Here is a 24,420-nt window from a genome sequence, read left to right as displayed (position 1 = left end):
GTTTTATTCAAAACCCAATAGTGTATATATAATAAGAGGTTCTGGAATCAGTTTAAAAAGAAAAAAAAAGATTTAGTCCATAGGTTGGAAAAAGGAGATAGCTAAGAAATAGCCATTTGTCTGCAAGGTAGGTGAATGGCAAGACTAAATTTAACAAACACTCACTGATTATCTTACTATGTGCAAGTCACTTTTCAAGTCACTGGGAGCAAAGGTTAAGTAAAGTGTGGTTTCTTCCAGGCCCACAGGTGTGGGCAAGGACTGAGTAGGGGTGGCCTTCAGTACTCTGGGAAAGACAGCTTTGTGGAGGAGGTGGCACCTGAGAAGGGAGAGGAGTTTATAATGGATGGGATGGGGAGAGAGACAAAGACCTTTCACTGAGAGGGGACATCCCGTACAAGGCTTGGATCTTAAAACAACATGGAAATACTTTGGAAGAAACCAGGAAATAATTCAGAAAAGCTGAAACATAATGTGCCAGGATGGAAGCAGCAAGAAGAAGCTGGAAGGGCTGCAGGTGGGGGCAGGAGCTGGATCCTGAGAAAGACAGCTAGGTTTGCACTATTTTTTTTCTGAGTTCCAGGGAAGAGTGCTCTTTGCAAACCTAGAAAGCTGTACTGTCAGAATGATGGGTTTCCTTCAAAGCTTTTCTCCTGATTCCAGCCTGCAAAGCATCATTTTCCTAGAGAATCAGGGTCGTGTGGTGCCTCTGCTGATTCCCTTGACCCTGTTTCTGGAACCCCGCTGCCCTCAAGGTGGCATTTGGTAGAGGTGGCTGGGCAGCCATCTAACCTTCACACCCATGCTCACCGGGTCCCCTGCACTTGGACCTCTCCTCCCTTGGCCTCCCTTGGACCACTGACTAACTAACCTTGAATACAAAGTCTAGGCCTCGGGTTTTCCTTCGTGTATACATTGGATTTCACTAACAAGCCAACTGTATTTTGCAAAGGTTAAAAAAGTCTAGCAGTTAGTCTGTTTATAGTCAGACAATTCAGGTATCTGTCATATCTAATTAAAATCAAATTACAGTTACGAATAACTGCTTTGTGCCAGGAGCTGTCCTAGGTGCTGGTGACACAAAATGAATTATGGCCTCAGGAGTCCAGTCTAGGAGGAGAAATGGACAGAAGTGACTTGAGATGTCTGAGGCTGCTCTTACTTCATACTCAGTACCTTCAAATAGACTGACAGTCCTCAGCTTCCCGGTGAATGTGCCCTAACACCTCCACCATGTCTATTTCCAATCACACTCTCTCCACCTCTCATCTTTCAACAAATGACTTTCTACTACTTCACAGAGAAAACAGATGATATCCACCTACAACCATCTCAAAGTCCCCCAGATCTTTTAACCGCCCTATAGCCAAACCCACCTTTGCTCTTTCCTTCGTCTTTTGGTGGCAAAGTGGTCTTTCCCATGAAAGTTCTACTCATGGTCTGGATTTGACTTTCTACCACATTCTCGTAGTTCCTCGGTTATCAATTTTTTAAAAACGAATTTCTCTCTCCTTTACTGTTTGTCTGATTGCCAGGGACACGGGGATGGGAATTGCACTAGCTTGGCGTGGTGCTTGGATTAACCGTGATTTCCTGTCGGCAGAAGTGCTTCTGTGGCCGTGAAATATGCCTTTCCCATGGACTATAAATAAAATGAGTCCCACACTTGGGACTTTCAATGTCCCAAGCGATCCAAATGCTAAAGATACAGTATTTCACAGTAGGTTGTGCGACCTTTTATGTAATATATGCTTTAAGTAAGTGGGTTATGGTCTTGTGATTTAATGTGACCTAATATTCACATTGAGAAAACGGAAGGTGTTAAACTCCTTAAGAAACCCAAGAGCTTTAGGAGATTTTTGTAATTCATGCTAATAAGATTGACTGATTTGTTATTCTGCAAATGCAATGCCTATAATTTAACTTTGACTGACAAACGGTTCCAAATTGTTAAGAACATCAGTATCATACAGGATTTGAACTCTAGTTCTATTGAACATGTCTGAAAAATAATTTTATTCATGATTTTCCTCTTTGGAAAATTTCTTCAGGGATCTTTTAATTGTTTTCTCCAAGTGTCATTAGCTGTGCTTCCAATTTAAAGAAATAATTTCTCTTTCATAATACCTATGTTCATTTATAAAAAAGACTCAAAAACAAACTTGCAAAGGAAAGTTCCACCTAAGGACACTCTAGAGCACTTTCCCCTGGAATTTATTACTCTGGAGTTTGAATACAGAGATAAACTGAAGTCAGGTTAGACAGTACGTAGATCCCAGTGGAATTTTCAATCTAGCTCAAGTGTCTTTGAAAACAGAATGAAGTTGTTAATCAGGTTGGTGGACTCTTTCCTTTGTTTTAGGTATTCAGTGATGACTGTTTCTTTTTTTTTTTTTTTTTTTTTGTGGTATGCGGGCCTCTCACTGTTGTGGTCTCTCCGGTTGTGGAGCACAGGCTCCGGACGCGCAAGCTCAGTGGGATCTTCCCGGACCGGGGCACGAACCCGTGTCCCCTGCATCGGCAGGCAGACTCTCAACCACTGCGCCACCAGGGAAGCCCAGTGATGACCATTTCTTGATTTTAGGGTAACCTGTATCCAGTGTTATTTTCTTACTTTGCTGCCCTCGCCCTCTTTGTTTTGCTTATCACCCTCATCATCACCATCCCCATCACTACCACTATCATCATCATCTTTGTCATAATTTGAATTTCGACACTGTGCCAAGTGCTTTACCTCCATTGCTTCTTACCCTCAGACCAGCCCTTCAAGGTGGGTATTATGCTTATTTAACAAGTGATGAAAACAAGATTCAAAGAGATTGATGAACTTGTTCAAGTTTACGCAGTAAGTGGTAAAACCCACACGAGAACTTGGGCCTGAAAGATTTAAAATATCTACTTTGTTCCCCTCCCATTGCGTCCATGTGTCCTACCAGTCTTCCTGTTCTTGTAGTTTCTACACTATGTTTATTCACTTTTTCCCTAAGGTGATGAGAGGTGGAGGAAAGCTAGCAGTTTCCCTATTTTCAAGATTAAAAATAAACATGAAAATTCAGTAATTAGCAAGTGAGAAATAGTAAGAGTAATTTAAAAGTGGCCTAGGAAATCTGATAGTAAAACTTTTTTGATCTGCAGAATTAAAAGGCTTTGGAATGCAAACAAGAAACCGATAAACATTCATAATATAAAATACAACTTACATGTAATACTGCCAAGAGAAGAAAAGGGTAGTGTCTAGCTTTCTAAAGACCCCTCAAGGTCTATATTAGCCTGTCTTCAGGTTTGTCAACATGAACTAAATGGAAGCAGCTGTCCCCTCTATGTGTTTCCTATACCTCCTATCGCACTTTTTATGTCTCTACGTGTATCTTTAAAAGCCCAATAGAGAGCTCTAAACTCAGAGTCAAAGAACATGGGATGGCAGTGGTGATGAAGGGCAGAAGTTGCAATGTGACTGAACACCTTTCAGAAAATCGCCTGATGTATTTAGAAAATGTTGTTGATGACTTGTTAGTGTGATGTGGCTTTTCACCATCACCCACAATTGGGTTTTGGGGTGTTTTCTCTTTTATGACACAAGCAGATTCTTAGCAGGGTGCTGTGAGTGGGGAATTTTTCTGCAGGTGGTTGGTCTGGTCTGTCTACTAAGGGTGACCATAGCCTTTGGGTGACTGCGTTTATTATAGAAGTGTGTACAATGTCATTTCCTCTAGAGAGGCCAAGGCTGGAGAAGGGTCAGGGATAGCACAGACTCTGAGGACTAAAGTCGACCCACCTGGGCCAGGCTGGGAGACCTTCAATCTACAGGGTCTCCAGTGCTGCCCTAATGGGACCTGACCTCCCACGAAGTCCTCTGTACCACAGGGCCAGGTGGCCAACCTCTTAGCCATGCCGGCATATGCTCTTCTCCAAGGAAGGAAAAGTGTTTCGTTTTTGCTAAAACCTGATGCTCATTGTAATATATAGCAGGTACCAACTGGGAAGGGAAAAAACCACCTTGTTAAGACAGCATTTCATAATGCCAGCCTCCTACGCTCACTGTGATGGCCATCTTGTTTTTGAGGTAGGGTCTCCCTCCTTCAGACATGAGTGGGTAGTGATATCCGAAGGGCTTCTTGAATTCTGGATTTAGGAAGCCAACCAAAGGGTTAATTGAGAATGACTGAGTCCACACTATGTAATGAAGACCATACACTCTTTACTCACCTTGAGTAGAAGGAGGTGGAGAACAGAGGCTGAAGTAGGGCTTGGGAGCCAGATTGGTTTCGAGTCCTGTGAGGTCACTTTCAGTGATGTTTCTTGGGTTAATTTCACAGTCTTTCTGGTTTTTAGTTATGCAATCTGTGGAATGGGATAATAACATTCATTGTCTATTATAGTTGTGGTTGAATGAGGTAATGTAGGTGGAGTGGTTCGTCTAACTCCTGGCACATCGATACTAGGCACAAATGAGCCAGTGGGGCTGTGATGTAAGTTTCCTGTTTTTCCCCATTGAGACTCGGGACAGTCCGCACCTTTGTCTTCTTTTCTGGTCTGGTTCTGATGACCCTCAGCCTCTGCTGGGTGCTGCTGTGTATCCATGTGCAGATGTTCTACTGTCTGAAGGACGCACCCTGGCTTCAGGAGCCTGCCCCTGGCTCTGTGAGCCCTGCTATTGCAATGCCTTCAGTGTTAAGTACCAGTTCTTCATCAATTGGTTTCTAGGAAGCGATTTGTTCTTTCTAATCTGAGTCCTGTATCCTAGGCCTGTCTTCTTTCCTGTTTCACTGAGGCAATGTGAAGAGGATTTCAAACTCCTTTGGTAGAAAAGTTGCTTCCTAATGGATAGGTTTGATTGGGCAAAATTAGAGATGCTTGAATGGACAGTGATGTTACGGCCATTCAAGGGATATTCCTTGTAGATTATTTCATGCTGGGTATGGGGGAAGTCAGTGCTTCTCAAAGTTTGTTGTGCATACAAATCACTCCGAGGAATCTTGTTAAAATGCAGATTCCGATGTGGTAGGTTTGGGGTGGAGCCTGAGACTGCATCTCCAATGAATTTCCAGGTGATGCTGGTTCACGGACCATACTTAGAGTATCAAGTGGAAGGGCTACATTCATGTGTTGAACACTTGAGTTCAAAGATGGGTAAGAGTAGATACATTATATCTTAGAACAACAGAGCTTTCTATGCTCCTCTGCACCAGTTTTCATTCACTTACTTTTTAAAGCTACATTTGGAGCACCAATAATATACAAAGCTCTGACATTCTTTCTCTGAGTAAATAACATAAAAATATATGGTAAAGACCTGACATGTAAGTGTGTAAGGGTTCAGATAAACGGAGAGAACAGTAAAATTGGATTCCATGAGCTAATTCGGAGAGGCTGCTACAAAGAGGTGTTTTGAGCCCAGTTTGAAAGATATGGCAATTGAAGACTGGAGGATATTGGAAATATGCTGTCAGTGTACTTGTAAGGGGCGGAGGGTGGACTTAACCCCTAGGTTAAGAAAAGTGGGGAGGGGGACTTGTTTAAAGCTGAAAGCAAGAGAGAATTGCAGCTCATTTGTAGTTAACAGAAAAGTCACCAGCCAAGCTTGCATAGGGCCTTAGGAGAGAGCTTAACAATAAGTATTAGGAAACAAGATCTCTTTAAAATACACCCTCTGTTAGTGGGGCCTGTCAGAGGACCTTCATCCACAGCAGTAGGAAGGCAGTATCCTTACTCTCTGCACTTCTGCCAGGACACTTGAACTTCCAGCTTTGCCTGGTAAGGAGGGGAGGACCTTCAGACCTCTTGGGCAGCATCGATTAGCTCTCTCTGAGGTTTTCTGTGGGCTGCCCAAGTTTCATTCACTGGTCCATCCATTCATACATTCAATATTGTTGAATTGAGTGCTCAGTATACTTGAACCTCACGTCAAGGTTGTGCTAAATGCATTGTGCTAATAGCAACAATAACAACTGCATACTAAGAAAGATTGCCTCTAACAGAGACAGATGCCTGCCGAAGGCCTTACATTCCAGGTAAACAATGGTGTTAGGTGATTACTTTCTGTTTGCCTTTCATTTCCACAAGCAAACTCATTTTTAAGCTGGAGACCCTTTCTTTGAGTTGAAGAGTAGCCAGGGTCTTCTTTAAGGCTATGGAAGTTTCTCTCAAGAGATGTGGAGATTGCAGAGGTTGGGTGGGGTAGAGAGTTACTGTACAATGAGTGACTCCAAAATTATAACGGGATTGTTGAGTAACTGGAGGTGAAGAGGGGATATTTTTGAAAAGAGGGGCTTACTAGCCCTAGATATCTCCTGTTGGAACTGCTACTTCTCTTTGGTGAAATATCTGGGTAATTGAATTAAAATATTCTGTTCTAATCTTGTTGATGAAAAAATACAGATTTCAAGGAGACCATTTATCCTAATCATCATATCCCTTCATCATTCTCAGCTAGGAAAAAACACTTGAACTTCCCGAAGCTGGAAGTTCTTGGGAAAAACTCCCCTCTCTTGACCTCTCAGCCTGTGGACGTCTCTGTCCCCCTGTCCTTCTCTGTCCCCCCGTCCTTCTCTACCCTGAGCCATGAGAACCCCACTTCTTTGTCTGAGGCTCACTTTGCAATGGAGAGCAGCTGCCTCTTCCAGCCATATCTCTGGGAATTGTGTTGTCTTCCAGGAATTCCCCTGCAGGAAACCATGCAGAGTCTGTGATAGACCCCAAGTGTCTCCTTCAGTGACAGAGTGACCCCAAGCTGCAGCTCGCTGTCCTCTGAGACCTATTTATTACAATTAAAAAACAATTAAAGCAGAGCAGATTAAACAATAGATCAATAACTTTTAAACTCCAGATATGACTTAGTAAAGAAACAGTGTTTGTTTCCTGGACATGCTTTCTTGATGCTGGCTAAGGACCTATCCTTCCACCTTCCCAGGGCCCCAGAGAGGCCCAGAGCATCGTCTAGCATCAGATTTCTTCTCATTTTTGCCATAGCTCACCCTATATCAGAGACCAAGAAAATGTTTCTCAAGGTGAGTTTATCTTACAGATACTGCTCTTTTAAAAGTAGGGTTACCAGGGATTTCCCTGGTGGTCTAGTGGTTAGGATTCTGGGCTTTCACGGCCACGGCCCAGGTTCAATCCCTGGTTGGGGAACTGAGATCCCATAAGCCATGTGGCATGGCCAAAAAAAAAAAGAAGGAAAGAAAAGAAAATTAACAAGGCACGTGTGGAATCTAAAATATGACACAAATGAAATTACGAAACAGAAACACACTCACAGACATAGAGAACAGAGTTGTGACTGCTAAGGGGGAGGGGGGGGTGCGGTGGGATGGACTGGCAGTTTGCGATTAGCCAATGCAAACCATTATATATATGTATAACTGAATCACTTTGCTATACAGCAGAAGCTAACACAAATTGTAAATCATCTATACTTCAATAAAATAAATTTTTAAAAAAGGAGGGCTGCCAGATAAAATACAGAACCCCCAGTTAAATTTGACTTTCTGATAAATAATGGACCATCTTTTAGTATAAGTATGTTCCAATATGGGACAAAAGAGCAACACCAAAAATTAATTAATTAATGAATGCCAGTCTGGCGACCTTGCTAGCAGGGCTTATTCTGTTTTCTTGACAGTTCACCATCTAATATCTTAGGCATCATTTGCTATGCTGTCGTTCCACTCTGCTACAAAGTGCTGAGTGGCCCACATTTGTTTTCAAAACCAAAATGAATTAAATCTCATTTTGCTTTGAGAAATTAATAATGCCACTTGGGACAATTAGCAACCCCTTCTGTGTTGCAAAACCAGGGACAGGTCTCAGGAATCAATGGCAATATGAAAACTGGATTTCATGGAATTGGGTTGCCAAGCTTGGCAGAACAGCTTATCTGGATTTAATGACCAAGCATGAATCTGTAACTGTAGTATTCAACCCTAAGGTACTTTAGTGCTATGTTTTTGCACAAGACATAAACAAGTGCCTTGAAAGACATAATTATATAGAGCTACACTGTTGGTTGCATACCAAGTGAAGAGAACAGGGTTGATAACACTGAGAAACTTTACTTGGAAATTTATTTATGGCTACGACATTGTGACCATATAAGTACATAAGAGGGAAACGTTTTTGATCATGGGTAGTTTGAGGTCACTGTTTTTGCAAGGAGACATATTTAAATTAGATTTAACAATAATTTCCATCAGGCTATTTACAGTTGAGAAAATTAATTAAAATGTCATCTGTTTAATTATTGTTTGTTATCCTTAATTAAAATGTTAACTGAGTACATTTGTATGTGCAGCATATTTAATATGTTGACTTTTTGACGAAGGCAATGACAATGTTATCTACCTTCTACAATCAGATGTTTAGTTGTTCACTTAAATATTTTGGAAGAGAAGAGATGAATATATTTAAGCAACATGGCAGCATAGATTGAAAGATCATTTTTCTGCCAGGGCTATAGATAGCAGATCTGTAGGAAATCAGCACTTGAATCAGCAGGAAGGAAATCTACCAGAAGTATGCATTTTGGTCTTGTATTTGCATGTGAGAAAAAGGGACAAAAATTAATCAGCTGTAAAATGTCCATTCAGAATGACATTTGTAAGTAAAGAAATTGATTATGAGGAGATGCACTTTAAATGTGTTTTTGCCTCACTAAGAGAACAGGCTAAGGGATAGTGAGGACCTTTATATTCTTTTATATTGATGTACACTTGACCTTTTCATTTGACCAACATTTGAGACAGTTGTTAAAAACAACATATAGACCTTTGCTGCAAAATTGGTTTGAATCTTCTTTTGACAATGGTTATGATTTCTCTTTTCATACAAACTTATGGTACTGACCTTTGTTCAGTAAATAAACATGCTGGTTGTGTTTTGCAAAGCGAAGAGATCTCGTATATCAGCATTAAAACAAAATGGTTCCTTTTCAAATAAGTTATGAAGTGTAATGCTTTCCAAAAACAGCATAAATTAGGCAATAGCATCTACTGTGCACCTTTCAGCAACTCAAGCACCTGGGGAATGAAGGGACAGATGATGGAACAGACATAATTCTCTGTCTTGACAGAGTTTCAAGTTTAATGATTGATTTCTTTTCCCCACCGCCCAGAACTGACTCTTTTTTTTTCACAATTATAATCAAAGACTTTAATATTCCACTCTCAGTAATTGATAGTAGTAGGCAGAAAATCAACAAGGATACAGAACTGAACTCCACCACCAACCAGCTGGATCTAATTGACGTTTATACAATACTTCACTCAAAAACAATATACACGTCACTCAAAAACAAAATACACATTCTTTCTTTTTGTTTTTATTCCTGTTGGGATTTTTTTTAACATCTTTATTGGAGTACAATTGCTTTACAGTGGTGTGTTAGTTTCTGCTTTATAACAAAGTGAATCAGTTAGTTTTTTCTTGATAAACTCCAAGACGTTAATGCTTAGTAGAATGAGATGAGCTAGTGCTTCTTAGGAAGTAATAATCGTAAGGATAACAAATCCATAGCGTTTATTCAGTGTCCACACTGTTCTAAGTGCATTGCTTATGGTATCTCATTTAACCCTCAAAATAACCTCCTAGGTAAATACTATTATTATTTTCATTTTACAGATGAGGGAACTGAGGCACGGTTTTCCCAAGGCTATACAGCTGTATATAAGCTTCATATAAATTGTGGGGCTGGTAGTTGAGACCACACATTCTGGACCCAGAGTCTGTCCTCTTATCCTCCCACTATCCTTATGGCGATTAAAAGGGGTTAGTGCGAGAAATGTCACAATATTTTGAGCAACCACATATTTAAACCTACTGCACTGAAGGAAGGAAAAAGTACTTGTGCTGACACTTCAGTTCTAAACCTAATGGTTTGTTTATTTATAGACTTTATTAATGATTATGAAAATAGTAAAGAATGATTAAGAGCAAGTCAGGGGAAGCAGAGGCTTGTAGAGTAAGTTTTCTGAGCAGAGTTTATATTTTTTTCATACATAATAAACCTTCTGCCCTTAATGGATATACAGTCAGTCATTTTGTGGAGCTATATGGCATTTGTTAAAATTTGAGCTCTGCCACTTACTAGCTGAATGATCCTGGACAAATTACTTAACTTCTAGAAGCTTTAACATCTTCTCTTACAGAAGGCAGATAATAATTCTGCCCTCACCGGATCATTGTGAAGATGAAAGACGAGGCACATAGCACAACGTTGGGCTCATCCTGGAGAACCACTAAGTGTGGGCTACGGCGGCTTCAGATTAAATAAGCAAATCATTATGTTGAGAAGTATCAGATTGGACCCTAGTTAATACCTATTAGGATGTTTCTGAAGAAATTTAGGGAGAATGTATGTAGATATGTTGTTTAATGGGTTAAAGAGAATCCGCTATCACAATTTCGATGCTTTGCCTGTTACTAGTAGTTAATATTTAATAAAAATATAAACAGAACTTCTCCACCTGTTACACTTCTAGGGGATATCCACTGAGAACTGGTTCATTTAGCTGTTTTCATTCCCTTTCAAGAGGCTTATCTTATCAGAACTGTGGGAAAGAAACAAAATTAAAGGGGAAGATGCAAAACAGAGCAAACAGAGAATGGCTTCAAGAAGACAGGCTTGACCTTGAAGGCGGGTTTGCAAGCGGGGAGGGGGGATGATTTGGGCTATTCCTTCCACTTCATTCCTGTCTGGGGCTTCCCAGAGTGGCTGGGCAATTACTGGGTGGGTCTGTCTTGATGGAGTGGTAGGGAGGATGCTTGGGTACCTCTGTATTATAAATAGTGTCTTTCAAACTTAAAAAAAGTCTATGACTTACACTAAGAAATCCATTTTACATTTCTATCTAAAATGTTATGGATAAGCACCACAAGAATTTTTCTGTTTTAGTCATTGGTGTATCTGTCTAGAAAAGCACGTGGTGCATTGTAGGTGCTCAGTAAATAGCTGTTGAACTACTGTCTCTATCTATCTATCTGTCTATCTACCTATCTATCTATGAAAAAAGTTTCATGAAACATTTTTACTGTTACTATTTGCTTGTAATGCATTCTGAAATTTTCTATTCCATTCCTAAAAAGGAAAAAATTGCAGTCAAGACCTATTAGTTAATTTCAGTGCATTCACTGGGGAGAGAGCCTTAATAGGTCATTCTTTCCAGTGCTTTGGGTTATGATCTGCAATTTGAAAAACACTGCTTGTCACTGGGAGCAATTGGCTTTATGTGTAAATAGGCTTGTGTCACTGAGACTTATCTTTCTTGCTGTCATAGTGCCTTCATTTAGCTTGTGTGTTTCCCTAGTCCATGCACTAGCTTGCCGCGGGCTGGTAGAATAAGCCGAGTAGTATTGAGGATTCTGGCCCAGCTACTGGGAAGTTCTGAAAGTATTTGCTGCACTCTAATGGGTCTTGTTTTTGTAAAGCTCATAAAAACATAATTTTTAACTGTGGGTAGTGCTATTGCCTAGCCAGGGTCAACGCCTGACTTGAATGGTTTGGACGCCTCTCTCCGTAAAGGCAGAAGATTGGAAGGAGTGACCCATTAAGTTTCCCTTCATAATGAGCAGACTTTTAGTCCCTGAAGATATTTAAGTGAAAATTAATTAGTGGGAGGATTTCGACACTTTTAAAGTCTTTTTATTTCTCATTTCTTTCTGAGTTATTTGTGCTTACGTTTTATACTTCCTGTAGTTATGAAGAAGGTGGGAGATGAGGTAAAGAAATTGAGGCAATCAAGCACTTTGATTGGAGTGAGAATTGCAAAGGGCTTTCCTTTCCTGAGAAAATATGTGGGAGTAAAAAGGATTATGGGGCTTCCCTGGTGGCGCAGTGATTGAGAGTCCGCCTGCCGATGCAGGGGACACGGATTCGTGCCCCGGCCCGGGAAGCTCCCACATGCCGCAGAGCGGCTGGGCCCGTGAGCCATGGCCGCTGAGCCTGCGCGGCGGGAGCCTGTGCTCCGCAACGGGAGAGGCCACAACAGTGAGAGGCCCGCGTACCCCACCCCCACAAAAAAAAAAAAGAGGATTATGTACCCAAATGTAACGTTCATTGTGAGGGAGCACTGGAGATCCTGTTTCTGTTCGTTATCTAAGCTCCACCCCTTTCTGGATGATGTAACTGGAAAAGCAATATTCTGGCTTAAGGTTTAAGTAAAATTGAGTGAACTACCTAGAAGAGCTAATCAAATATTAATTCCAGTATCCAGTCTTGGTCTGAGTGCCATAGCCTAGCTAGGGTAACAACCATCTCATGAGCAAAGACTTGGATCTGGACACCCCCCGCAATTGTGTGTGTGGGATGGGCACTGGGGAGGGGGCAACAGGGTTACAGAACGAGACTGACAGACTGAGGATTGTGTCCAGAGAGCTGATGAAGTCGTGGATGGTAGCAGCCTAGTACAGTCATTGGCATCTTGTAGGTGTAACAAGGTCAAATGAGCATGTGTTGATTGTCGTAGAAGCTCAGTGATGGCCAACATCAAAGCAGGTGATGTTTGAAATTCCAAGGAGCAGACAAAATAATATTGGGCTAACGATTCCATGAGCATACAGATAGTCACAAATTCTGAGGCAGGACTGCAAGAATAATTTAGGGTCCTGGTTCTAGAGGATCGTGGCATCATGAGACCAATTATAAAAGTATAAGACACAACTTGAATTATCAACATTGAATGGTGAGTGGGGACTTTGTTCCCAGTTCAAGGCACATGTCTGGTTTTCAAAACTGGATCGCCAGGATGTGGTTTAATGACAAATAGTGGGAGTAACGGGAAATTGATTATGAGAACATTAGGCTAGTATCCCTCCTCGCCAAATCAAGATCAGTCCTTGAACATGTCTACACTACCAAACGTAAGGTAGATAGCTAGTGGGAAGCAGCCGCACAGCACAGGGAGGTCAGCTTGGTGCTGTGTGACCGCCTAGAGGGGTGGGATAGGGAGGGTGGGAGGGAGGGAGACGCAAGAGGGAAGAGATATGGGAACATATGTGTATGTATAACTGATTCACTTTGTTATAAAGCAGAAACTAACGTACCATTGTAAAGCAATTATACTCCAATAAAGATGTAAAAGAAAACAAAACAAAACAAAAAAACCCATCCTTGGTGCACTGTATATACTCAATAAATATATTATTATATAACTCAGAAAAAAAAAAAGATCAGTTCTTGAGAGACAAAGTTGGAGGTGTGTCTAAAGCTGGGTGGAATTCAGGGGTCTCAGGTTGTCAGAAAAGGAAGGTGGAGAGATGGAAACCAGGCAGGGTCTGGCACTTGAGCCAAGGGAATTCTAATACAGTAACAATGCCAGAATAAGAAAGGCAGGCCACCTGGATGTCTGAATAATCATCAGAGAATCACAGAGACTGACAGTCACAGGGTATATGAAATATCTTTTAAAACAGTTGCATTGTAGTACAGAAGTATTACTTTTGCCTTTTAGAGACAAATGGGACAAATTGAGCAAATAGAGCAGTGATTCTTAGCTAGGGGTGATCTGCTCTCCCAGAGATATTTTTTGGTTGTTACAACTTGGGGAAAGGGTTTGCTATTGGCATCTAGTGAGTAGAGGCCAGGGATGCTGCTAAACCTACTATGCACAGGACAGCCCTTCACAGCAAAGAATTATCTGGTCCAAAATGTCATTAGTGCAGACTGAGAAAACTGGAAATAGAGTAAGATTACTACTATACTGTCTTGATTGAATATTGAATTTGTATGAGCAGTGAAATGTATTTCGGTGTATACGTAAATTAGTTCTCCCTTTGTTGTTGGCAAACTGTGACTCTACCAGAGAGGAAGTATGTATAAAGGAAGTATACTAGGAGTATTTTGCCCTCAAGATTCAAGCAGAGTGGGGGCAGCCTAGAGAGCATCTGGACGTTTCTCTGTGGACCTGGGAGGGAACCTGCTCTAACAGCGTGAGTGGCCAGCTGTCCCAGTTGTGGGCTGGCGTCTATGGGATCTTGTGTAGTGTGTTTATAAAGGTCACTTGACTTTGCCAGCCACTTTAAGGTCTGCCCTCTTTCTTACTTCCGATGGAAGGAGCCTAAAGTTAAGGACTTGTGTCTTTTTTTCCACGAACTTCTGCCCAATGCCTCAGTCTTGATCTACTCTGACACAGGCTTTCCATGAGCTACAGAGATTCAGTGTGTAGATGAGGCAAGATAATAGTGTTGAAGCACTTGCAGTGGGGAGTGCTGAGGAGGGGTTGATAATTATCTCAAGACAGTCTGGTACATTTAAAACAAGCAACGGATTCCAAAGCTGAAACTTAAATTCATTGTTCTGCAGTGAGTAAATATTGCTTGAAGAATATATGCCAGGATTATTTCTCAACCAGTAAGTCTATTTAGACTTGATTATCAGGCAGTTTGCTCATACTATGTCCTTTCTGATATTCAAGATGGTACCATGTTGATGTGACTATTGTGAGTTACAGTGAATGGTAGAGTTTGCCTCAAGGCCTGATGTACTCAGGTTACACTTTGTAATCTTTCTCGTGGGGAAGGAGGAAAATGAGCCCCTCAATAGGTCTGTGAGACAGACTGGGCATCCAAACTGCAGTGTCCAGTCCATGGGAGAGGTTTCTAGATAACGCACCATCAAGTTATTTTCCCATTGTCCACCAAATCTGGGCTGATGGGCTGGAAGTCAGCACAGCAAAGTTGTTAAGAGTTTATGGAGCTTGAAGTCAGAGAAACCTAGATTGTGGGCTCCCAGCTCTGCCACTTAAGATCTCTAAGACCTTGGGCAGGTTGCTTAACATCTCTGTGCCTCAGTTTCCTTATCTGTGAAATGGGAAAAGTTGTTGTGAGGATTAAATAATACACGTGGCTCATTTGACAAAGTGCCTATGTCAGTAAGGACAAAATAAATGTTGTTTTTGTTATCAACATATATGTTGATATATGTAACAACATATATGTTACTGCTACTTGCACTGAACTGTCCATATTCTCCATTCCGATTTTCTCATTGTTAGAGAGAGTGAGCTGAGAGTTGGGTTTCAGGTAGGTAGGGCTTTTGGACCCTCTGCAATGCTTTCCCCACTAAAGACAGATGTTTTGCCTTTTTTCCTTTGGGTTTGTCCTTCAAATTGCCTTGGTTGCATGTGGATGTGTGTGATACAAATAAAATTTAAGAATCTGTAGTGAGGTAGTTCAAATTCCAAGAGACAAAGACTTTATTCACCCAAACATTAGTTATTATGAAATGGAAATGTTGTGACTTCTATCAGAATTGTACTTAAACATTAAGTCACTCAAATCCTGGCCCTGGGAACAGTCAGATGATTGGGGATCTTCAGTATGTTTATAAGAACAAAAAGTCATGAAAAGTATCTGCCAGTCTGGGCCCCATCCCGAAAGGCTGGAGCAGAGGTTTCCAACCTTGGGCGCATGTCAGGACCACCTGGAGGGCTTGTGAAAACACAGGTTTCAGGCTCCCTGCAGGGAACATAAAGGTTCCGCAGGTTGCTTACTTATTTGATGCTCTACTAGATCCAGTGAGTAGGAAAAGCAGTGGACCCTCTGCCCCCACTGCTTCTGCATCGGCCTGTTCAACCAACCACAGTTCAATTCATTTGGTTGAATCTGCAGATGCAGAACCCAGGAATATGGAGGGCTGACTGTACTGTGCCATTTATATAAGGGACTTGAGCACCCACGGATTTTGGTATCCACAGCGGTCCTGGAACAAATTCCCCACGGATACTGAGGGATGACTGGGTATATGGGACTCATTGTATTAAAAACAAACAAACAAATAAAAAACAAAGAAAAATGTATCAAAAGGAGAATGGATGTGAGGTTGGGGGGGTGGGGTGGAATTAGATTACATGGTTTATTTGTTTGGAAAAGGTAAATCGAAGACGAGCTTTGCAGTTGTGGACTGAGGGTATCACAAAGGTTCAAATTAAGGGTGGTGGTACCTCTTCTGTGCTACTTGTTTCTGGCACTCTTTGTGGAGAGGAGACTGGAGGTGCTGCTTAGACTTCTGACTGAGATTGGCCACCAGTTGGAGCAAGAAAAAGAGGAAATATGAAAATAATCTGAGTTGTACCAAATAGGTTGCTGTAATCTTGTCAAGTTGTTAAAAATTAGGATCTCCTTTTTGAAAAAGAAATGAGCTTGAGCAATTAGTGCAAACTCTAATCTGTAACTTGCCTATGGGCTTACAATCTGGCAAAAATATTTTCATTTCTTTCCTTTTTAGCAAAGAACTGTAAACAGGGAATCTTTCCACTAGGCAGAAATCAGCTATTTAAGTTTTTACCCGGAAAGGTTGTTTCATTTTGAATCACAAAAAGAAACTCACCTGTGTTCAAGACCTACAATTCTATTAGTATCTTTTTTTTGAATATAAAACTATTTATTGACCACTGTTCACCACTATTTACCATAAAGTAAACAATATACAGTTGAATAACATTCTGATTACTACAAAGTTATAGTTTTTCCTGGCTTCTGCTGAACCAGTAACCCAAAATACGGAGAAGATTGAGCCTACGTGTAAGGAATGGGTTGCGGTAAAGTTTGAAAAAACATGCAGGTCAAGTTTAGATTAGAAAAGTTTGTTCACTCATTTATTCCTGCAGATCCTAAATTGCCAACGTCTCTAACCATCTGATTAGGTTTCCATTAACAAGTCTGAGACACTCCATGTATCACAGTCTTTCAGTAAATACAGCACAGGGATTTCAACTTCTTATAAAGGAATGGTTTGCCAAAAGGAAGCTTTAAATGTCCATTTAACTAAGTCTTGCTTGGCTAATTAAAACATACCAGAATTTTTCTCGTTTTTTCATTTGGGTGTCATTTGTTGACAGTGATAACATTTTCCTTTCAGGGGTTTTGCATATAAAACTGCATTTATATGACGGTAGATATGGATGCAAATTCTGATAGGGCTGCTTTAAAAAATTATCCAATTTAGGGCTTCCCTGGTGGCGCAGTGGTTGAGAGTCCGCCTGCCGATGCAGGCGACACGGGTTCGTGCCCCGGTCCGGGAAGATCCCACATGCCGCGGAGTGGCTGGGCCCGTGAGCCGTGGCCGCTGAGCCTGCGCGTCCGGAGCCTGTGCTCCACAACGGGAGAGGCCACAACAGTGAGAGGCCCATGTACCGGAAAAAAAAAAAAATCCAATTTAAATTACTTACATTAATTTGCCTAATTAATTACAAAATTATTTAATTTGAAAGGTTAAGACTTAAATTTTCAATTTAAGTTGAACGTGATTTCTTATATTGCTTAAAATGATAGAATCCCAGAAACATGGGCTTATCCATGGCCGTGAAAGGCTGTTTTTGTTTTGGTAAATGTATTTAGACAATAACCAAAAATCCCCCAAACCATTTACATATGTATTTTATGTATACACATACAAAAAACCCAGAAAGGTCCTTAGACATATATGAGTTAAATGCAAATTCTGAATTCTGATTGAGTAATGACTATGGAGATTTTCCCCAACATTTAGAAAAGCTGTTCTCTAATGCAGAGGAAATAATATACCGTGGTATCAAATGTTCTTTTCTGCTAAAGGAAGCAACTACAGAAAGCTTTTATTTGTTCAAAGTAAGCAGTGGTACAGATGCAAAAAAACACAAAGCCCCCCCCAAAACCCAACAACTTCCCCAATACTACTTCAAAACAAACATGTCAAATTTGATTTTCATTAGAATGTAGTTATTTCTTCACACTAATAAATCAAAAAACCAAGACCCAGATTTTATATGTGTGTATATATATATATATATATATATATATATATATATATAAATGTATATAAAAAGCAATGCAGACAATTATTGAGCTTCATCTTCTGGACAAGAATGCCAAGTTAGTCTCTTTTTGTAAAAAGCAGTTACAATTTGAGGACACTTCATATTTGCCTCCTTTGCCATCACCAAGTCCGCCTCATCTGAATCTTTCCATTTCCTGAGAAACATGAATTCTCCACTGCTGTCTGTGGCACCAGTTATCGCTCTGGGTCGAGACCTCTGGCTAAACCTCTCGGTTTATCAGCAGCTCTCTTTTCTTCTTTGATTTGCTATCATCAGATTCACTGTCAGGTAAAGATTTTCTTTTTGTTCCATCTTTTTCTTTACCAGCGTTTTGAGAATTAAGAAATGCTTCAGTCAACTCTGGACAGTCTCAATTTTCTTTGGGTTCCCAAGTATTGTCTGCATCTGTAAATCCCTTCCACTTCAGGAAACACTCCACCTTCCCATTCACTACACGTCGGTCCAGTACTTTTTCTATCACAATTTCTTCAGGTTCTGCCTCTTCGACTTTTTTACTCTTTGCATTCTGTTTCTTTCCCGTTTTTTGCAATGTAGTTTTATTGGAGGCCATTTTTTATTGCAGACTTGAAGAGCTGTTATTCACTGCCTCTGAGCTGCTCTGGGTCCCAGGTCTGTGGTGTCCCAGGCCCTGCGCGCCTCCAGCCACATCAAGGTGGACGGGGCTGTGCTAGTATTTTTTTTTTTAATAACAAAGCAAATTAAATTTTTGGAATGGTACCCAGATGAACCCCACGATGGTGAAACAATGGGGGAACTTCAAGTTTCACATTTTAAATAGAAAATCAGCAGCTGATTGTTACAGCTAAATAAGGGTCTACCTATGTAAATTTAACAAAAACAGAGGGAGAAAGTTTAATAGGTTAAGAATGAGCACTTCATTTTTCATTTGACTTACTTGATAAAATATGTTAACATATATGAGGAGCCAGCTGCTCTCGCCAAACATAAGTAGCAGTTGACTGGTTTACACAATATGCCAGGTGTGTGTCAAATCCTGCAGTTACAGAATTGAATACGACACAGCTTCTGCCTGTAATGGTCCATAATGCAGAAAGGAGGAGAGAACATGAGCAGATAATGCCTGTTTAATGTGGGAAGTAGGAGGTAGGGACAGCTATAGAGTGTCCACGTGGTATTATGCATGTACAGCTACATATCATGCAGTGCCTGATCATGGGCTTGTGCTGGAGACGTGGCATGTGTGGTGTGTGTGTAAACTTCAACTCCCACAGCAGTGCTATTTTTATCCCCACTTTTCACATGAGGGAAACGAGGTTTCGCAAGATTAAGTTGTTTAACATCAGGCAGCTAGTTTTTTTTTTCAGAACTGAGATTTGAACTTGGACGTCTGAATGACCTTGAAACCTCTTTGCATTGGAATGCTGTGACTTTTACCCTCTGATCTAATTCTTGTATACTGTCTGTCAAACTGGTATGCAGTTGTTCATTTTTCCAGGTACATCTGGAAACCTCCTTAGATTGCGAATATTTTAGAAATGGCTTATATGTGATGGAGAATTTTCTCAGGAGTGAAATATTAAAAAGGAGAACTAGAACTCATAGCCCTCTCAACTGGAGCTTTACTGCGTAGTACACATTTATCTGGAGGAAGAAATGTGAATGTCCATTACATTCTCAATTGCAGACGCATCCTCCACGTTAAATGAATGATAAATTTGCTCTTTGTAGAAACGTCCATGCTTGTGTATGTACGTGTTTATAGAGATGGTGAGTTGAGTCTTAGGAGTACAAAGCAGAGGCTGACACATTTTTCCACAGTCCTGGGTAAGTTTTGTAGCTGATCTCAGGTCCTAGGATTTGAAAGCCTTGAATCAAAAATATATCCCTTTAGTGGAAAGAGAGAAGGCTCTGGTCTGCCACAACCTGCAAAGTTTATGTTTTAAATATCTTCACATTTTATGTTATAAACGTTCTGCTGGGCTGTGCTTTGTAACACACAGTTGAATGCTGCTCTTATGGATGTTAGCTTCCTTCCTGTAGGTAGAATGAATATGACATAATCCATTCTGCCATAACACAAACTATTTGAAGTGATGCTTCTGGCTGTTAAGGGTAAATCATATCTGTGGAACGAAGTAAGAGTTGGGCTGTTTGCAGTATATTGGATTTGCCCATTTCACAGCTGCATTCATTAAATACAAATTTGATGAAAGCTGTTCATATTAAATTTGATAACCCCAATTCTAGCAAGTTATACAAATGATAAAGCTCCTTTGAAAATTCTATGACATTTGTGTTATTTTTGTCTTTTAATAACTAAGTCATTTTAAAAGTAGGTCCCCTGACTTAACCATATATTGGTGGAAGCACTTCATAATTTATGACTCTTACTGAATTAATTTAGAATTCAGTGCTCTTATCTGATTCTGTCTTTATACTTTGACATTGAAGAAGCTAAGGTTAGTGAATAATCTTAGTTTTTCAACGGAATTCACCGAACTTTTGAGGAATTCCTATGATGTGCACAGCACTGTGCAAGATGTAGTTAGTTTGAATAGGGGAAAGAACTAATCCTCACTCTCCAGAAGTTACTGTCTACCGAGATAATAACAGGCAAGGGTTCTGTGTTGGATATTTCCCCTGTTATTTGTCAGAGAGGGGCAACCTCCTTGGAGCTAGCCAGGTGGGAAAAATGGCCTATCTTATCATATTTAAATTCTCCTTGGGAATAAGAACAACAATTCTAGATGAATGTAAAAGAGTCTCTTTGCCTAATACTTCCTAACAGTCTTATACTTGGTTCATTTTTTGAAAAATAAATTACCTATTCATTCTTTATCTCCCAAATCTGACTTTCAAAGTGGATAATTCTCATCTATTCCCTCAGTCCAGTCCCATCCAAAGCTGCAGAACAAAGTCACTTCTGGAAGGAAGAGTGGGGAAAGCTCAGTTGGAATTAGTAAAAAGCCTTCATTATGAATATTTTTAAAAAATATTTATTTGGTTGCGCCGGGTCTTATGGCAGGCAGGCTCCTAGTTGCGGCTTGCTGGCTCCTTAGTTGTGGCAGGTGAACTCTTAGTTGTGACATGTAGGATCTTGTTCCCTGACCAGGGATCAAACATGGGCCCCCTGCATTGGGAGTGTGGAGTCTTAACCACTGTGCCACCAGGGAAGTCCCGAATATTTTTTTATTGTGGGCAGGAATGCTTTTTTTAAAAAAATTGGAGTATAGTTGCTTTACAATGTTGTGTTAGTTTCTGCTGTACAGTGAAGTGAATCTGCTATAAGTATACATATATCCCCTCCTTTTTGGATTTCCTTTCCATTTAGGTCACCACAGAGCACTGAGTAGAGAGTTCCCTGTGCTATACAGCAGGTTCTCATTAGTTATCTATTTTATACATAGTGGTGTATATATGTCAATCCCAATCTCCCTTCATCCCACCCCCTCCTTCCCCCCATGGTGTCCATACATTTGCTCTCTACGTATGAGTCTCTATTTCTGCTCTGAAAATAGGTTCATCTGTACCATTTTTCTAGATTCCACATATATGCGTTAATATACGATATTTGTTTTTCTATTTCTGACTTGCTTCACTCTGTATCACAGTCTCTAGGTCCATCCACATCTCTACAAATGACCCAGTTTCATTCCTTTTTACAGCTGAGTAATATTCCATTGTATATATGTACCACATCTTCTTTATCCATTCATCTGTCAGTGGACATTCAGGTTGCTTCCGTGTTCTGGCTACTGTAAATAGTGCTGCAATGAACATTGGGGTGCAGGTGTCTTTCTGAATTATGGTTTTCTCAGGGTATATGCCCAGTAGTGGGATTGCTCGGTCACATGGTAGTTCTACTTTTAGTTTCTAAAGGAACCTCCATACTGTTCTCCATAATGACTGTATCAATTTACATTCCCACCAACAGTGCAAGAGGGTCCCCTTTTCTCCACACCCTATCCAGCTTTTATTGTTTGTAGATTTTGTGATGATGGCCATTCTGACCGGTGTGAGGTGATACCTCATTGTAGTTTTGATTTGCATTTCTCTAATAATTAGTGATGTTGAGCATCTTTTCATGAGCCTGCTGGCCATCTGTATGACTTCTTTGGAGAAATGTCTAGTTAGGTCTTCTGCCCATTTTTGGATTGAGTTGTTTGTTTTTTTGATATTGAGCTCATGAGCTATTTGTATATTTTGGAGATGAATCGCTTATCAGTTGCTTCATTTGCAAATATTTTTTCCCATTCTGAGGGTTGTCTTTTTTTTTTTTGCGGTACACGGGCCTCTCACTGTTGTGGCCTCTCCCGTTGCGGAGCACAGGCTCCGGACGCGCAGGCTCAGCGGCCATGGCTCACGGGCCCAGCCGCTCCGCGGCATGTGGGATCTTCCCAGCCCGGGGCACGAACCCGTGTCCCCTGCATCGGCAGGCGGACTCTCAACCACTGCCCCACCAGGGAAGCCCGAGGGTTGTCTTTTTTGTCTTGTTTATTATTATGAATATTTTAAATTTAGTTTTGTTATTTTCAAACATCTGTAATAGCTCAAACAATGCCTAAAAGGAATTGCTTGGAATTTTTTCAGTTAGAGATTTCTGTGGACCTGCTTTGATGAACAGCTAAAAAATTGATTTATAATTAGTTTTACATAATGTTCACATTTATTTATATGGAAATGGGCATGCTTAGACTTTTCAAAATAGTTTTTCTCTTTTAAATGGGTTAAATACTGTTTTCTAAAAATGGTTCCAACATATTAATTTACTGAGTAAACTTCTCCATTAAAGAACGGATGACAAATACATAAACCCCAACACAACCAAGCATCTTCTTAATCTGAATCGGTGATTTTCTTTAATACAACAGGTAGTACCACTGATGAGTTAAATGTAAAAATCCCCTTGCCTATTAAATTTTAATCACATTATATTTCTAAACTGGTCATACATTTAGTATTAAAAAAATTTTTTTTTCCTGAAGTTTGTAAGAAATGTTAGCCTGTTACAAGGTCTTTGTGAAAGTTCAGACCTATGTGTAACAGACCCAGAGGAAAGCTAGCTGAAATTTGGATAGACTCTTCAATTAGCTGAAATATTTTATATATCTAGAAGATTTATATCTTGCCTGCATTTTTTTAACCTATTGTATGATTCCATTTATGTAAAATACAAACACAGGCTCAAGAAATCTCTGTTGTGAGGCTTTGCACATGATGCTTCGCCTCCCTGGGAAACTGTCCCCCCCCAGCCTGCTGCCCTGCTCTTCCCTGTCTACTCATCCTGCCATTCTTTTGCCTGCATTTTATAGTTAAGAGCTTAAAGTTGTTTCTTTTTTTTCCCCATAGGTAATAAAATGCTTATCAGTTAACAGACCAGGAAATGTCATGAGCGTTGCTCTGACAGTTATAAAGTTTCAAAATATTATGGTAACAAGCTGAATAATATTGCATTTTATTTTTTATTTTTTCTTCTTAAAATTGTTTTGACTTTTTTTATAATGCGAATTCTATTACAGCTCCATTTACCTTTGATAACAAATGTTTTACTTTATTCTTGAAATAATCCCACTTGGTTCTCACACTTCCTTCATTGAATCACAGGAGGTTTTTTTTTTTTTTTTTTTTTTTTTTTTTTCCTGTACGCGGGCCTCTCGCTGTGGTGGCCTCTCCCGTTGCTGAGCACAGGCTCCGGACGCGCAGGCTCAGCAGCCATGACTCACGGGCCCAGCCGCTCCGCGGTATGTGGGATCTTCCCGGACCGGGGCACGAACCCGTGACCCCTGCATCGGCAGGCGGACTCTCAACCACTGTGCCACCAGGGGAGCCCCACAGCAGGTTTTAAGGCTAAATCAGGCCCATTGGAATTTATGTAGTGGTAGTTTGTCAAGTTGAGGTGGTATTTCATGGAGGTGAGATCTGTAGCAAGATGTGATTGTTTTAAATTGGTCTTTGAAGTGTTGAACAACTTTATCTATTGCAAAATTGTAGGTATTTTCTCACTCATTTTTTTCTCAAGAAAGGAAACTTTCTGTGAGTAAATGTACTTAGCAGTGAGTTCTCGATTTTCCCAAAGCCTTCTAGATAGTCATCTTTTCCCTGCCTGCATGTCTCTTCATATCATCTTCCTTCTAGGCCTGTCTGTCTCTGTGTTCAAATTTCCCCTTTTTTATAAGTACACCAATCAAGTTGGATTAGGGCCAACCCTAATGACCTCATTTTAACTTTAACTTCCATAAAGGCCCTATCTCCAAATAAGATAACATTCTTAGGTACTGGGAGTTAGGACCTTGGATCCAGGACTCCAACATAACTTCTTTTAAAAATTAATTAATTAATTAATTGATTTTTGAATATTTTAAACTTTTTATTTTATATTGGAGTATAGCCAATTAACAATGTTGTGATAGTTCCAGGTGCACAGCAAAACGACTGAGCCATACATATACATGTATCCATTCTCCTGCAGACTCCCCTCCCATCCAGGCTGCTGCATAACATTGAGCAGAGTTCCCTGTGCTATACAGTAGGTCCTGTTGGTTATCCTTTTTAAATATAGAAGTACGTACATGTCAATCCCACAATCCCAAACTCCCTAACTATCCCTTCCCCCACTCTTCCCCCCTGGTAACCATAAGTTCGTTCTCTAAGT

General features: G+C 40.4%; 1 protein-coding gene and 1 pseudogene across 1 annotated transcript in view; one reads left to right on the top strand and one right to left on the bottom strand.

Moving 5' to 3' along the window:
• The window catches only part of GRM8 (glutamate metabotropic receptor 8), a 755,367-nt gene that overhangs the window by 81,575 nt on the left and 649,372 nt on the right, over positions 1–24,420 (top strand). The window lies entirely within an intron of this gene.
• LOC101322482 (chromobox protein homolog 3 pseudogene) lies at positions 17,808–18,363 on the bottom strand (annotated as a pseudogene).

The sequence above is a fragment of the Tursiops truncatus genome, chromosome 9 (assembly GCF_011762595.2).
Source record: "Tursiops truncatus isolate mTurTru1 chromosome 9, mTurTru1.mat.Y, whole genome shotgun sequence".
Lineage (NCBI taxonomy): Eukaryota > Metazoa > Chordata > Mammalia > Artiodactyla > Delphinidae > Tursiops > Tursiops truncatus.
The sequence above is the reverse complement of the archived record's forward strand: the minus strand, read 5'-3'. Positions and strand labels throughout refer to the sequence as shown.